The following is a 17268-nucleotide window of genomic DNA, read 5'->3' on the forward strand; positions in this document are numbered from 1 at the left end:
AATTTTTAAAATGGTATTTAACTTGCAGTTTACAATCTGCTTACCTATCCAGTCTCCATCCCATTACTCATTGGGAAGGTTAGTAAGAAAACAGTGCATATACAGATGGACACTTTTCTCACACCTCATGAATTGTTAGACCCATATGACTACTTTTATGTCTAAGGTTAGTAATGAGACTACATTCATTTAAGTGGTTAATGACCTCATTTTGGTGAGTGATCACTATTTGTCCCAGTCCCCTTCAATAAACACATCACACCAAATGACATTTGACAACCTTTATTAAACTTCCATAATGTAGCTTTGTTCACCAAATTCATTAATTACAACTAATCATAATATAGTTGATTCTAAACACAGCCTAACATCATTGTAATGTTAATTAGGACAGCGTACCTACTCACCCTGCCCCAGTAAGCAGTGTCCATACCTCTGCTCACTTTCCTTACTTATGAAGCACCATCCTTGTAATGTTAATCAGGGCAGCGGACCTACTCACCCTGCCCAGTAAGCAGGGTCCATACCTCTTCTTGCTTACTTTACTTATGAAGCAGTGTCCCATCACACTTCACACACCATTCATTGAATTACCTTCCACCAAATTAGCAGCATCCTTACCTCAGCTTGCTTATCTATTCAGCAAGCTTCCTCCAGCTGCTCATTTTCCTTTTCCCAGATCTGTGAAATGAACATCCAGACACCAGAGGGGGAACAGAAGAGAGCAAGCCTGTCCCTCTTCTCCTCCTACCCCATCTGATAAAATAACCCCAATCCCCCCAACCCACCAATGAAAAGGGGAGAGTGGGTGGGTAGGAAGTTCACGCCAAAATGTGATTGCTTACCCAGCTACACTTTTCTAAACCTCTTAGGCCCCTCCCCATCCTTATCTCTTTTCCTCCAACCATCCCTGCCTCCACTTAACACTTTCACCTCCCCAACCCACTTAACTCCCACTAATATCAACCTAACCCCTCATGAAGATGTCCTGGGACAGCTTGGTTTGTTGCCAAATTTCATTTGTCCCAGTCCCCTTCAATAAACACATCACACCAAATGACATTTGACGACCTTTATTAAACTTCCATAACATAGCTTTGTTCACCAAATTCATTAATTACAACTAACCATGATATAGTTGATTCTAAACACAGCATAACATCCTTGTAATGTTAATCAGTGCAGTGTACCTACTCACCCTGCCCCAGTAAGCAGCGTCCATACCTCTGCTCGCTTACTTTACTTATGAATCACCATACTTGTAATGTTAATCAGGGCAGCGTACCTATTCACCCTGCCCAGTAACCATGGTCCATACCTCTGCTTGCTTACTTTACTTATGAAACAGCATCCCATCTCACTTCATACACCATTCATTGAATTACCTTCCACCAAATTGGAGCATCTTTACCTCAGCTTGCTTATCTATTCAGCAAGCTTCCTCCAGCTGCTCATTTTCCTTTCCCCAGATCCTTGAAATGAACATCTAGACACCAGAGGGGGAACAGAAGAGAGCAGGTCTGTCCCTCTTCTCCACCAATCAGCCTGACCAGGCTGTTTCCCCTCCCTTCTACCCAAAATTGTTCAGCCAACTACCTCCCACGAAGGGAAGGGTTAAGCCAGACATAATTCAGTGTACACATCATCTGTAAAGCACCTTAGAATCCCGTCATAAACCCACCTTGACATACCATCACTGAAACATGCCCTAATGAAACTAAATAAAGTAGGATAACCCATGACCCCAGTGTACTACCGGAACATCCACACCAAGAGAATACATACATACCATTTTAGACCGCTTCCTTCAAAGCACTAGTCATGGCTCAACCTGAACGGAATGACAACCTATAGCCACAACAAAAAACACAGACTATAACCCCTTGAACTCAAATCGACACCCAGTCAAAGGAAACTGGTATCAAGTCTCAAACCCAAGTCCCTGTCAACTGTAACATATCACCTTAGCCCAACAAACTACCCAATTCTGGATGTGCAGTTACCTGATTACTGTAGAGATTAGTCAAACTACAAAACTTTTATGACCTAACAATAAGTGCCAGAAAACCAGCACCCCTTAACCTAGTTCCTGAACTTGCCTATGCCCAGCAATGAAATACTCTACATGCCCAACCATAAACACTCCCCACTTCACTCATTACCAAATGACAATCCGGACTAGAACCCCAAGCCACCACACTCAGAACCTCAACCCCCCTACTCGCTTCTTCCTAGTAACCATCCTACCTAGAACACTCAAACTACTAACCATCCTTAACACTGCTTGTTCTTGGCCTTTCCCCTTGAAGGCTCTTTTCCCTTATGTTACCTATACCTCTAGTAAGGAATTAAGACCTGACCTACTGCAGACATAATCTGCAACCAAGCTGCCTTTAAACCTTCTTGCTCCCATGTAAACAACGCACTCAGTTTCTAAAATTACCCCAGCACAACCACCTACCTACCATACTTCCTAAAACCCTACTTGGTTTGTTGCCAAACTTCATTTATGTCTCCTCTTGGTCCTACTTGATCTCTTTCTGTGAGTTTGACACCATAAACTATCGAATCCTTATTAATTCTTTGACAACTAACTGCATTCTGTTAGTTATGAGCACCATTCCTCCAAAATCACTAAAACCACACTGCAGGTGGATAGTCACAAACTCCAAACTAGATTTTTTTAAAAGTTAGAACAATATGAAGAATGTCTATACAGAGCATTATTGACATGACTTTTTTCATGCACTGGCAGAGTAGAAAAGAGGGTGGTAGGGATGAAAACCTCGAGTTTAAAGAATATAAATGTCAGGTAGTACTTGAAGCTTGTAAAAGACAAGGACTTAATAATAATATTAATTAATGTCATTTGTAAGGGAGAAAAGTGCTTACTTGCTGTGGATTTTAATAAACTTTTTGTGAGAGGAATTTTTCCACCAGCAGTTTTTTTTTTTTTTTTTGTGTGTCTGTCGTTTTAAGTGCTACATTTCTGACTGACAGCAGGATGGACAGTAGTGCTTAAGAGATGTGAAACAGAAAGAAAATTAAATGTGAGAACATTGTTTTCAGTGGCGCAAGAAAAACAGCTGCTTGCATTTCTTGTTCAGATGAGGACATTTCTCATATAATTCAGGCACTAACTACCACAGATTCAGTTTCATGATTAACTTACAGGTGGGAAAAAGTAACAGTGTGTGTGTGTGTGTGTATGTGTGTGTGTGTGTGTGTGTGTGTGTGTGTGTGTGTGTGTGTGTGTTGTGTGTGGTCTGGCTTTCAAATTCTATCAGCTGAATGGAACAAGGCACCCAAACAAATAGCACTGGACGTGTTATGCATGGCCTTATCAATGCTTTTGCTGTTAATAACCAGGAACAATATTACTGCATTTTTTCTCAAACATTATAATTTAATGGTTTACATCTTACCTCTAAGGTCACTTCCAGAATATGGTCTCTAAACTCAATTCTTACATTTCTCTTTATCTGGACTGAAGGGTGGCCCAAGGTCCTCTCTTGGTTCCCTTTTGTTCTTGCCATATATGCTGCCATTAAGGGAGGTCATTATAAGATACTTACTACCACTTTTTTGCTGTCTTTAACAGAGGTCATGATGAAGACAAATACTATCACTTTTTTTCTGATGATATTAAGTTTTATCTCTCCTTTTTTTAGGATTCTTTGCTTGACTTCACTACTCCTAAAGGATTGCTTGGGTTTATTTCTTACTAGTTTAGGTTTAATTTATGTAAGCTCAGCCTGGCAAAGGACAAGGTCATGCTGAGACATGCCATAAGCTATCACATTTTACTTTACTTTACTTTACACTTAAAAACTTATGGTGGTAATGTGTTGGAATTTTTGTCTAAAATCCATGATCTGGGTGTAGATCTTGACAGGCTCACACTTAATGACCAGGTGTTGGGTACCAGCAACATGTACCTTCAGTAGAACACTTCCTGGGTGGTTCATGCACTGACTACTTCTCAGTTGGATTACTATAATGTCCATTATGTCAGGTTTATGAATGTAATCTAGCACAATTGAAATAGGTGCATAATTCAATGGTTGGACTATTGACTGGTATTACCTGTACTAATTGTATTACCGCAGTGTTGTAGAATCTGCACTGACTTTCAGTCACTGCCAGATTTTGACCCTCATCTATTATGCCCTACATAGTTTGAGTCTTGCTTATCTTAATGTATTGCTGAGGTGCTAAACCCTTACCTGGCACCACAGTTCAATAGATGAGGCATTGTAGTTCTGTTCTATGTGTTAGATTAGAAACATCTGACTGAATTTCTTTTGTATAGGTTCACAGGTTCATAGCTAAGTATGTTGCCCTAAGCCTTGTCAATTTCCTTTTTTGTGCTCAAAATAACCTACTCCATTTGGTTGTAGATTGACCTTACCCATCCTGTGGTTGATAATTATATATTATCCCCAATGAAAATAATAATAATAATAATAATAATAATAATAATAATAATAATAATATGTTTCCTTCTCTTGTTGAACCCATTGCCTTCCCTGAGTCAGGTGAATGATTCTGAATATTCCTTTTGCAGGTGCCTAATGTACTGTCTTAACTGGATTTTTTACTTAGAACATTTGGAAGTACTTCATCCATGATAAGATGGATAGATGTTTGATTTATCTAAATTTAAGTGTAATATATATCTATGCTTATATCTTTTAGTCACTTTCCTTTCTGAATCTGTTAATCAGGTGACTTGCTTGCTTCATTAGTTGTTTAACAATAATGTGGAGATTGTATTTGTCATACAAGTAGAGAATAATCAATTATTCATTGGCTGCTAGCAATGGTTTTTGAACATTTTCTACTAGCTATAAAACTAGAATACTTAGTTTATTGGATGTTTATTACATTTATTTTGTACACTGTGGTAATGAAAGTTCATTTTTTAACATTGTTACTTGCTACTTTGCAATGCATTTTGAACCTGTTTTTGAAATGTTTTTGTTGTGAACTTAATTACTTTGGTTTAATAAAGTTAATAAAGTTATACTTTGCTTGAATTCATGTCATTAAGTGTTTCGAAAAAATAAAACACTATAATAATTTTGAACTTTAACTCAAAATTGTCTTATCTTGTCATGCTTTAATTAGGCACCTAATAATTTTATCTAAAAAGAAAGACAAAATATGACTGAGTTGTTTTGACAAGTGCAGCCTTTCCCTGACATCTAAGACTCAAACAGATAGTATTCCTTAATGTGGTTATCTGATTAAGAAGTGAATACTTGAGCAGGTGATTCTTTTCTGTGTGATGATATTAATGAAAGTCTGGCTTGGTTTTTCTCTAGTTTTGGATTTACAAGATCAAGTCCTGGAACACTTATTTGGACAAACAACATTCCAGATGCACCTACCCTTTTCATGTTTGCCTGCCTGCAGGGTTCTAAACTTAAGATGAACATGGCACAGGGACCAAGTTAAGGATGTGCCTCCAGCTTGACCTAAACTTAACTTCCAACACAACATTGCAAAGATAAAAAACAGCCATTGTTTCCCTACCTGTAAAATGTCTGGCTTCTTTTCCCTTGAAGGTAGGTCTGCAAAAGGTGAAGAAGTTCTAATGGCCTAGTATGAGTATGGACTACTCTTACTTACAGCAGCATGCACAAATAACCTTAACTTACTTCAGAAAACAGCAACCAACATCTGCAGATTCATTCCCCTCGCTCTTTATGTATGAACAGCATTGTCATCTCTTATTAAAAGCTAAATGGCTTCCATTTAAACAACAAGCAGATGCATTACTTGGCTCATTCTTTTACAAGTTCATTGGTGAAGATTAACTTCTTTGCAAGCTGTCACCAAATAAGATAAACTATACTCTGGGAGTCCTTCCATCTGATACTTTCAGACATCAGCGCCTGGTAACATTTTTAGAAAATGAAAAAGAAAAACCACAAGTAATAGTAAAGCACTGAATCATTCGAACAAACTTTAATCCACTGGTTTAGCGCTTTCAGCTTTTTGGGCTGAAAGCGCTAAACCGGTGGATTAAAGTTTGTTCGTGTGATACAGTGCTTCAATATCACTTGTGATTTGTCTTTTTTCTTTTTGTAAAAGTTACACAAGGTGTGAGAGAAGTCTGCAGTTTTTCTTCAGATTTTTAGAAAATGGTTAAACAGCACCTTCAAAAAATGCTTTATGAATAACGCAAACTCATTACAGAAGACTCATTTAACAACATTCAACTTGTTATTAAATAGGACAATAAAATTATAGCCTCTCAAAATATCAGCTCCACCTTTTTCACATTTCACATTCAAAATTCTCACATACTACACCAAACATAGCTTCTCCATCCTAGCCCACAGCCCTTCTGGAAGTCTCTCTATCTGACACTTTGAAAAAGAAAATCTTATAAGATATTTACAGTATGCTTAAACAAACACTTTTAGAAAATGACTAATTATGAATGCTTTGTGACTAACATACCATAGTGACCCCATCACAACACTTTTTTGCCTGTATGCTACGAATACTATAAATATATTAAACGACTCCTTCAATATATCTACGTACGGTTTTGTCTTGTCCCGCTCTCCTTTTCCTACACTCTATACATTATCCTCACTTTATATCATCTCCCATTCTACAGTTCTTAGTGACATGCCTTAGTCTTTTAACTTCTGTATTGTTTATCCCAGCAGGGGAAAAAAACATTTGGGACTATACACACATATTTAAAATGAATCAGGTAAGACCATTTCCTTGCGAGCATATGAACATCCAGGACTTAATAGTGGAGTTTCCCTTAACCAGCCCTCTTAATAGGCAGTGACTGGGATTGGGTTATTTTACTGATTGGCTAATTTTTAATAGTCTTACCTGACAGGTTTTACTATGGTTTTAAATATGTGTGTTTTAATGTATCTCTTGTATTTGGTCTGAAGAAGTGGCAACCCTGCAAAAACGCAAACCTCTCTTAATAAACAGTTTTTTTGTTTTTGTTTGTCATCTATTAGCAGTTTATTTTGTTTGCACCGCGTTGGTTGACTCACATATATTTTTTCATTCTTTCATTCATTCATTCATTCATTCATTCATTCTCTTTGAAAAATATCACTGCTTTCTCCTTCTGTCAGAGAAGTTAATTATCTTGCTTTCTAATCATGGTTATATTTTTGCCTAGGCTGATTTTTTCCCCTAGTTTCACTTGAACGGCAGTCATATCTTCAGAGTGAAGTGAGGAAGAAGTTCAAAGTCTATTATTTAACTTATAACCCAATATTAGTTGGACTGATAAAAAAGTTGCACAATGGAAGGCAATATTCAGATATTCCTTTAATGCTAAGTGTAGAACTTTGTAATAAACAATGTTAATGTACTCAACTTTTTCATTAGACATTACTTTGTTTGAACTCTATCTGACCACTCAACTGGAGGGGAATTAGGACATTCAGAAAATTATATTGCTAAATTCATAGATTAGTACTAAGCTAACTTCCCTTGCGAGCCATTTTAAGCCTAGCCAATTATCCCGTGTAAGACTCAAACCCTGCACCTTGTGTTTGTAAGGCAAGCACTTTAACCATTAGGCTACCCTCCCTATAATGGTTCCACTGGGGATCGAACCCAGGACCTTCTGCGTGTGAAGCAGCCGTGATAACCACTACACCACAGAACCAGTATTCCATACTTACAAACTGTGCTCCACCTGTTACCTAATATCATCACATATGGAATGTCATATCTGGAAAATATAGACCGATGTACATTAATCATGCCAGTACCTGAAGTGTGTTAACTTCATAACCTCAGGAACTTTGAACAGTACATGCAGTCACAAATTTCAAACTGACACATTCCTACATTATTTTATGGTCTCCTGGGAATCATATAAAGAATATTGCATGTTCAGCAGTCCCAAATGTATTGCTATACGTGAACTGACATTCTTGGCTAATATTGCACATCACAAGCTCTTTTTTCATACTTTTCAGTTCTTAAGTGTGACTCTTGCTGAATTCCTCGGGTGATTAGATCCTATTATTGTATCTCCTTCATCACTGGACTTTTTATGGTAATGACCTCTTCTTAAAAAAGCTGTATTTCATTCATTAGAGCAGATTTCTGTTCTGAACAACTATCCATTAACACATCTAAAACAATTACTCATCTCTGGAACATTTTCAGTACACTGCTGAATTTCTTAAAAGTTTATTTTTTGCCATAAGTAACCATGGCATTATCCCATTTACTGCAGTTATTCATTAAGAGCACCCTAAAGTCCCAGTGACTATGCATCATTTGCAGTATTCCACTGAAACACTTTAAACTTCTTTTTATTCATATGTGACTGGAATAATCTAGTTTACTTCTAGTTACACACAGGCAATCTAATAAATGCAAATAACTCAAAATATGTGCTATATATGCTGCATTTGCATGCAAACTAGTCTCTGCTACCTTTCTAGACTTATCATAAACATTCAGTACTGTGTCCCACGATAAACACTTAACCTGCCTCTCAGAACTCAACATCAACAGCCCACCCTACTCTGGTTCAGTAGTTACCTAAGCAACTGGCTTCAGTCTGTCAAATGGCTTAACTCCCTATCCCCTTTTCTCCCTGTCACACTTGGAGTACCTCAAGGCTCATTTCTCAGTCTCCTCCTTTTTAACATCTTTACAAATTAAATTCTTTAGCAAACACAAAAGCTGAAATAGTCCAATATGCTGATGACACAACCCTGATCTGCTCTGCACCTGACCTACATCTTCTCCAATAAAAGCTCAAGAATCCTTCACAGAGATAGAAAAATGGCTAAATAATTCTCAATTAATACTAAACCCAAAGAAAACACAACTTATGCTGTTCCTCCCAACAAAGTCTAGTGACCTTACCTTCTCCCTACTCTCAACCAACAAGACCCTCATCTCCCCAGTCCCAGAGGCCAAATTACTAGGACTTACAGTTGACCAGCAATTGAAATTCAACAAACATATATCTCTAACTATCTCTAAAGTCCACAAAAAACTAGGGACCCTCTACCATAGCAAAAGGTACCTAACCTCTAAGTCTAGGATTGCCATAGCCAGAACCCATCTCTTATCTGCATTACTTTATGCATCCCCAGTGCTAACAAACATAAATAAAACTGACCTGAACAAACTTTCCACTTGGTACAACAAAATCACCAGATTTGCAACCGATGCAAAATCTCAGTCCCACCACTGCCAGTCCCTACATACTTTACACTGGCTGGAATTTCCCAACTTATTACAAAACCACAAACTCAGTCTAGCTCACCAGATACTTTACCATCCTAAGAAAACCCCTGCCTTATCTGGCCTTCTAAATTTCTATAACTCGACTAGACAACTGTGATCCAGTAACAAAGCTCTGATCGCAAATATCCCATGTAAAAACACCCATGGGGAATCTTTCTTCTCCAGTGATGTAGCAAAGACATGAAATACCCTGTCTCCCAACATCAGACTACAAAACTGTTCCTCAACTTTCAAAAACCTCCTTAATCTTGCCTCTTTTCCAAGCCATTATGCAACTGCAAGGCACCCCCTGAAACCTAACCCCAACACAGGAGCCTACCTCCCTATGCCTCTCCAGCAAACTTATATTGATCTACAGTTGCCCTATGTATAAACTGTATATATTGTAAATATGTCCTACTATGAAAATGCCTTGCACATATATTGTACCTATGCTATTCCATTAAACTGTTATACTCAGAAATTGTACTCCAGCTTTGTATCTTTTATACTTACTAGCTATCCTGCAGCATGTTTCTTAACTGTCTATTCCATGTTACTCTGTAATCTACTACTGATACCATGTACAGCTCATTTAGTTTCTTACTGTATAGAGCTTTTCTCCCTAGGATTCAGCTGCAAACATACACTAGTGGTCCAGGCGGACAATCCTGGCAAACAAATGTTAAATAAATAAACCAATAATAATAATTTTATGGTTTACATTTCACAACTAAGTTATGTGTCTGCATTCTGAACAGCACTGTACAGAGTCTACGTAGTTTCTTACATATCCAGACTACACCTCCTTCCAAACGTTCAGACCTCAAACTCTACCACTCAGAGCTACCGGAACTCCACTTTAAGCATGGTAAATGAATAACACTGCAATATGTGTATGAAAATGATATGCTCCTGGCAAATAGAATTAGTGGCCTGACTGGTAGCACGCTTTTATTCGATTCTGGAAGATCAGTAAGATGGAATTTATTCCCACTGCAGGTGCTTATATCTTCTTTCCATTACTAACACAACAGTGCAGCACAGATGGATATTGTACTCTTGAGTGTGACATCCTTGAGATGAAATATTAAACTGAAGTTCATTTTGCCTAAGGTGGTGGAAGCTAAGAAGGGAATAACAGATTCCATGGTACGTACTAAAAAGAGCAGGAGAATGTCCAGTGCCTTGGCCAAATTTCCCCAGGCAAGATTGAATAATTCCTTGGGTCTCCAAGAAAAGAAGAAACTAACCTAGTTTGAATAATCCATTCAACAAAGAATAAAAAAATAAATAAAATAAACACATTAAAACATTTTAATACATGTTAAAACAAATCTATAAACTGGAATTTTCTAATGCACACAGGAGCATTCACAATGTGAATCCTCTTCTCCAGTACTAAGCCTTTGACAAGTCACATGATGACCCAAATTCAGTGCCATACCTTTCATATCACCTTCCTAAAACTGAATCAAGGATTTCTATATCTTCTTTTTAAATTTGTTCAATTTGTTATACTTCTTCCTTTATATAATAACTAGAGAAAGTGTAAGTAAGCCCTTAGGGTAATGATTTTTGTTTTCTTACGTTTAGACCCTTTGCTTCAAACATTAGAGTAAATATTACATTATGCTTTGCATGCTCCTGTTCCCTAAATACCACATTTATATGACATATTTTAAGATCTTATGCCAGACTTCCAGGTGATCATCTATTGCATTCTTCTTTTGACTAGCATACTATTCATTATAAATACATTATCAACACAAATCATGTCCATATGCACATTATTTTTATGCAAGCTCAACTGAAATATTAGTCTAATTTTTAAACCTTTTAGTAAAGTGAATCGTTTTTCTGCAATTTTTAAAATGGGCATTTCTTTTTATCATACTTTTATCCTAGTTATCATACTTAGAGACAAAGCTCATTTTATGCTTATACTTTATACTTATGAGCAAAATGTTGTCACGTTTCTCTTACTTCTAAAGGTCACACAACTGATTTCATTCTAGTTTTACTCATTTTAACTTTCCATCTGAAATGCAGTTGTAGGGTGCACTACTGCTTGTCACTGGTGAGTTGATTAGTGATCGGAATGTGGAACCTAAAAGATCACTAGTGTCCTTTCATGATGGCTAGACTCCAAGAAGAGCAATAAACTTGAGTATTGCATTTTCCTCACTTTCTGCCTTTTCTCCGAGTGTGTGATCTTAAAAATATGCTATACATATTGTATGATGGTGTGACAGCTTGCCGTCATGTCACAGGATACAAATGCTGCAATGTTGACTAATGACCTCACAGATTTTAGCTGTTTGGGGTTCGAATAATCATGCGTAAAGTAAAAGAGCTATGATTACTTTTGATAAATCCACAGGCATGAGCACAGTTAACTGTGAAGGAGAGATTTCATTCACTCTACACATAGTTGTTTAACATCAGCTATCAGCATTATCAACCTACTTTTCCTATTTTTCTACATGGTGATTTAGAGTGATATGTGAAATGTCGCCTCATCTCTCAGTACAGTGTTACTCTTCTACCTTCTTTTACAGTTATACCAGACTGATGCAGGTCTTGTCTCATGCAAGTCATTCGAGTTTTCCCTAAATGTTCTCCAAAAAAACTCCTGTTTTCCTGTATATGTGAACAAAGCACCACAACCTGTCTTCCTTAACCTTCTCTGTCACTGAGTCTACTTTGGTATCTGCTGTGATGTCTTAATTTCTTCACCTGTCCCACAGTGTGCGTTGTACTATCTATCTCAGGTACTATCTATCTCAGGTACTCCATCACCATCACCTTAGGCTTCTTCAACATAGCTCTCTACCACTTAGCACACAAAATCTGGAGAAAGCCAAAAGCAATGGAGTGCAAAGCCCGGAAAACAGGGACACATTTTAAATCTTATAAACTTAGAAAATTGATAGAATAAAAAAGTTTTGTGTTAACATGCATTTTCTGAATTATATGTAGTCTGAAACTCAAATGCTTGTCATTATTTAGAGAATACAGTACATCACAAAAATCTAGAAAATCACACATTTTGTGAAGAACAGATAAAAAATATGAGGCAAAAATCTGGAGCTTCTGTGAAAATCTTGAAGTTGAGAGTTATGCTCCTCCACTGCTCAGCCTTCCCTCTACAGGCTTCTGTACCATATAGAAGCACTGATTGCACTACTGGTTTGTATGTCTTACATTTCAGATTCTTTGGCATTCTTCTGTTATACACTTCCCCTGATACTCTATGATAGTTGTTGGCAACACCTCTGATTTTAGTTTTGACCTCCTTATTCAGACTTCCCCCTCATCAACCACCCATCCCAGATACTTTAAGCTATTGACCTGCTTAACTGTTTTTCTTTCTATCTCAGTTTTCATCTTCTTCTGATTTCCCTCATCTGCTGCTTTGGCAACTGTATTTGTTATACTCAGTTTAATTCCAAGCATCTGCAATTTTACATTTTTATTATTTACTGAAGTTGATTATCAATGAGTCTGCTTGTAATGCCATATCAACTGCATAAAGCACCATTGTTGTTTTGTCACTGGCAACCTGTTTGTCAGTGTAGTCCATCAACAGTATGAGCAACAGTGGACTCTTAACTGAATCCTGATACACACCCTGTCTGTCTGTGAGTCCAAACACTGTTCATACTTGTGTCATTTGCTTCTGCCCTGCACTAATTCTTCCAGTGTTTCTGAGACTTCACTCCATTATAGGACTGCTCATATCAATTTTATTGGGACCTTGTTATATGCTTTTTCTAAGTGTAGGAATGCCCAGTTGGTCTCTTTAATTATCTCCAGCTTCTTCTTCACAATCTGTCTCATTGCAAACATCAGGTCAGTTATGTTGCATTATAGGGCTGCTCATATCAGCTTTATTGGGACCTTGTTATATTCTTTCTCCAGGTCTAGTGATGCCATTATGGACTTTTTCCTTATCTCAAGCTTCTTCTCCACTATCTGTATTACTGTGAACATCAGGTAAATTATGTTGCATCTTAATTTGAATCTAGATTGCTCATAGGTTTACACATTCATCTTTAATCTTAATTTCTATTATTGTGTGTAATTTGTCAGTCACCCTCTTCAGCATGTTCTTGCAGTGTGACAGAAGTTTGATACCTCTGTACTGACAGTGGTTGTGAATGCCCTTTTTTTCTTGTATACCTGCTCTAGAATGCTTATTCTGCAATCATCTGGAATATTCTTTTCTTTACATACCTTGATGAGTACCCTCTGGAGTAATTTTTCCTCTAACTCAATAAGCAACTTGATGTTATCTTTTGCGACTTCATCTGAGCCTGAAGCTTTCACCTGACTTCATTTTCCTTAGGGCTGTGTATAGTTGTTTTAGGTAAGGTTATTCCTCTTTTGTTGCATGCTGTGCATGGGACAGTAGAGCTTCTTTGGGATTTTCTTCATTCAAAAATACTCCTACCATCTGTCTTTACTGTCTTCTGGACTGGCAAGCAGATTGCTGCTGGCTTGTCTTATGAATGGAATCTGATGGTTGTCTTCTTTGGACTTCTGTCTTTGCCTTGCAACCTGATACACTTTCTTTGTGGCATCTCCTAAGTCACTTTCAAAAAGATTGTACATATTCTATGGTATTTTGCTTTTTACCATTATAACTGCTCTCTTAGCCTCTTTAATCAGTATTCCATCTTAGCCTTGAAAGTCTTTTCTATCTCCCATGGTTTCCTGCTCTCCTTTTTTCTTTTGATAACTTTCTGGACATCTGCATTCCACCACCCTCTTTCCTTAGTTACCTTATTTCCATACCTAGTTCAGCTACATATCTGTTTTGAGACACTGCCATTTTTCTTTGACTCCAGCTGTTTCTTCTTTTTCCTTAAGTATTAAAACTGTGACCATTTCCTGGAACTCCCATACTTTCACTACAGTCAACTTTCAGATCTCCAACCCAGAGATTGTTAACTTAACAGTATTCTGACTACTGCTCTTTCCTTACTAGGATTAAGTATACCTGAGTTGCATGTTGACCACTTTTGTACTTGAGCTGTGAGCATCACTCTTTGTGAGCCATGTGTTGGTCCACCATCAAATCATTTGCTAGACAGAAGACTGGAATAGTCTATAATTCCTTTTTCCTAGTGTGACACCAATATGGACCTGGCAGTCTTCATATCCTGTTCTGTCTGTTGCATACCGTTAACTTATATACTTGACATCAAATAAAAATAGCGAAGACAACAATGGTTGCAGTAATATGTATTTATTCATAGACATTCACTGCTAAGTCCACAACATGCAGCCTTCAGTGGAAGTGAGACATAACAAAACAGACCACAATATATAATAAAACCACGCAAGTAATAAATCATTCAATAAAAAAATAAATGATTCAATAAAACAATTATAGTAAATGTCTTCAATCAATTATAAAAGTTAAGTAGAGATGATTATGATATTTCTAAGAATGAGCAGAATGCATTACAAAAGTGAAATACCAATGAAACTATTGTTACAAAGCCAGCTGAAAAGGGCAGGAGTATTATGATTATGAATGATATTCAGTATTGTAAAGTGTATATGACATCTTGAGGACAAATTTACTTATGAAAATATGGATTTCAACATTTTGGATTACTAATTATTTTTCAGTTTAATGAATTGCTAACTAAAGGAGTTCACCTTAGATATTTTTTTTTGCTAGCATTGTATAAAATAAGATTATTCGTTGTTTAGTAAAGTATCCAAATTGCATTGTTTGCCCAAAGAGTATAAGGATATGTTTAATCCTCTGGTTTGGTCAATAGCTGCTGGATGTAGAAGTTTGTGTGAGAAAGTAGGGTATATTATTTGTGCTCACATTACCATCTTATACTAAAGTCTTCTCCAATCTATTGTTTAAGCTTAAAGGGTAATAATGGGAACTTGACATAAACTAGTTTACTCTTGGGGTGAAGTGCAAGTCCTCTTAAATACTTTTGGAAGATACCCCAATGTCTAACTATATTATTAAATTGACTGAATTTTTTTTGCTTAATAATAATTTTGCATTTAATAATGTGGTGTATCGTCAACTTTGGGGTATAATCATGGCATATTATTTGCTCAGTCATATGCAAATCTTTGGATGGGTTTGTTTGAAAGTGAGTATATTAAGAATTTATATATTTAAATAGAAATATGTATATGATAAAATATGTACATTATCATTATATGGATGATATATTTTTTTAAATGTAAAGGAGGTTCTATTCAGGTAGATGAATTCATGAATCAGATTAATAAGAGCACATTTGGTTTGAAGCTGGAAGGTACTCCTGTAGTTAAGAAGGATAATTAATGGATGTGATTTTATTTGTGATAATAAAATACATTCTAAATTATATAGGAATTGTCATGGGATTTATGCCAATGGTAATAGCAGAGTCTACTGTACAAAACAATACTATAGAACAAAATAAGGTTGTAATGAATATGTTTTCTAGATGGGGTTATACTATAAGGTAGGCACAGTATGAATATGACCGGCTTCAACAGCATTTATTTTTACACGGAGTGACTGATGTAGGTAATCATACAATAATGATAAGTGTTCTTAATCCTGACTTGAGATATGGATGCCAAACCACTTCAAGTAGTTTACATACACTGCATTTACTGGTCAGACATTTTATAAATGTTATCATTATATATATTTTTGATGTGGTACAAATGCATTGTGGTTTATTGTTTTGTTCGGTTTCTTATGTTATTATCAAAGCACAGAAAGTTGAACAATTAGCTATCTTAGAGAGTTTGTTGAATGACGTCATCAGCAGCTCTGTACAATATCGGCATATAACATTGACAGACAGACTGTACTCTACAGTGTGCGTGGCACTAAAGCTGAAGTGCACAATTGCAGCACCTTTCCACTAGCTGCTCACCAGCAAGGTGCTGCTCTACACTGCCTATGGGCAGTCAGGTTAGCAGTTTGAGACTGGTTTTAGATGTTAGTTGATATTTACTGTTACATTAGCTGCTGTCCCTTTTGAAATAATGATTGCAACTTGTTTAAGTATGTATTGCCCACTGCTAGTAAGTTACCATACTTCTCTTATTCTGTCCTTATTAACTTATTTCCTTTTTATTTTGTCTTCATGCAGTCATGGAGCCGTCCTCTTTAGGTATACCCACTATTAACTTTTTTGCAATACCCAGGGTGATGGTGTAGCACTCGACTTGTTTTTTGCCAATATCATGCAGTGTCACTGACAAGGGCATTTGAGGGACTCTGTGTGATGACTAGTTGCTCAAAGTGCTATGCTTTGATAGCAAAATAGGAAACCCTTCTGTTTAATGCTCTTATACCGAGGGGTCAATTTTCCAAGAACATTAGAAATTGTCTTCACAACCACTATTCCAATATTTTCTAAAATTTCTATACTGAAATTGGGCCTTTGGAAAACATAAACTCTGCTGCTATGAAATTCATTGTCCTTAACATGCTATTTTTTTTTACTTTGTAACTAACTGAAATAGTTCATATTTGTTATATATTGTTTAGGTTTCTAAAATATCTATTTCAGAATAATGAATAGCTGTAATGCAATAAGAATGAGATATTCTTGTTAACTAAATCTTGTAAGAGAGAGAGAACCAGAAGTGTGTGCAGCTGCAACTGAAAACAGGAAATAAAAACATAATTTCATTCTTGACTAGATTTGCCATAAGCAGCATAAATTCATACTAAGCCCTGTTTACTAACCGTGGTTGTTTGCATACCTGCAAATTTTGACCATGTTCAGTGCTGCATATATGGTTTGCAAATGTTTATCCACATGCTTTGAATTTCCAGTTAGAATTATATGCAAACAAATAAGAAACAAACCTTGGTTGGTGTGGTTAAAACCTTTATAGTCATATGTTACTTGCAGGAAAACAGTTTGCAGCACACATATATTAAAATAAGGCAAGCTCATGCTATTTTTGTCAGCTTTTATTGGCTGACCTCAAAATAATGAATGTTTTTGTCATTATAAACCTATA

The 17268-nt window shown here is 36.6% G+C and overlaps 1 non-coding gene across 1 annotated transcript; it reads right to left on the reverse strand.

Moving 5' to 3' along the window:
* Positions 1–7590: 7590 nt before the first annotated feature.
* Positions 7591–7663, reverse strand: TRNAV-CAC. Its single transcript has one exon. It is a non-coding gene; the product is annotated as a tRNA-Val (tRNA).
* Positions 7664–17268: the final 9605 nt, after the last annotated feature.

The sequence above is a fragment of the Protopterus annectens genome, chromosome 2.part1 (assembly GCF_019279795.1).
Source record: "Protopterus annectens isolate FY-2018-M chromosome 2.part1, PAN1.0, whole genome shotgun sequence".
NCBI classification, from domain to species: domain Eukaryota; kingdom Metazoa; phylum Chordata; order Ceratodontiformes; family Protopteridae; genus Protopterus; species Protopterus annectens.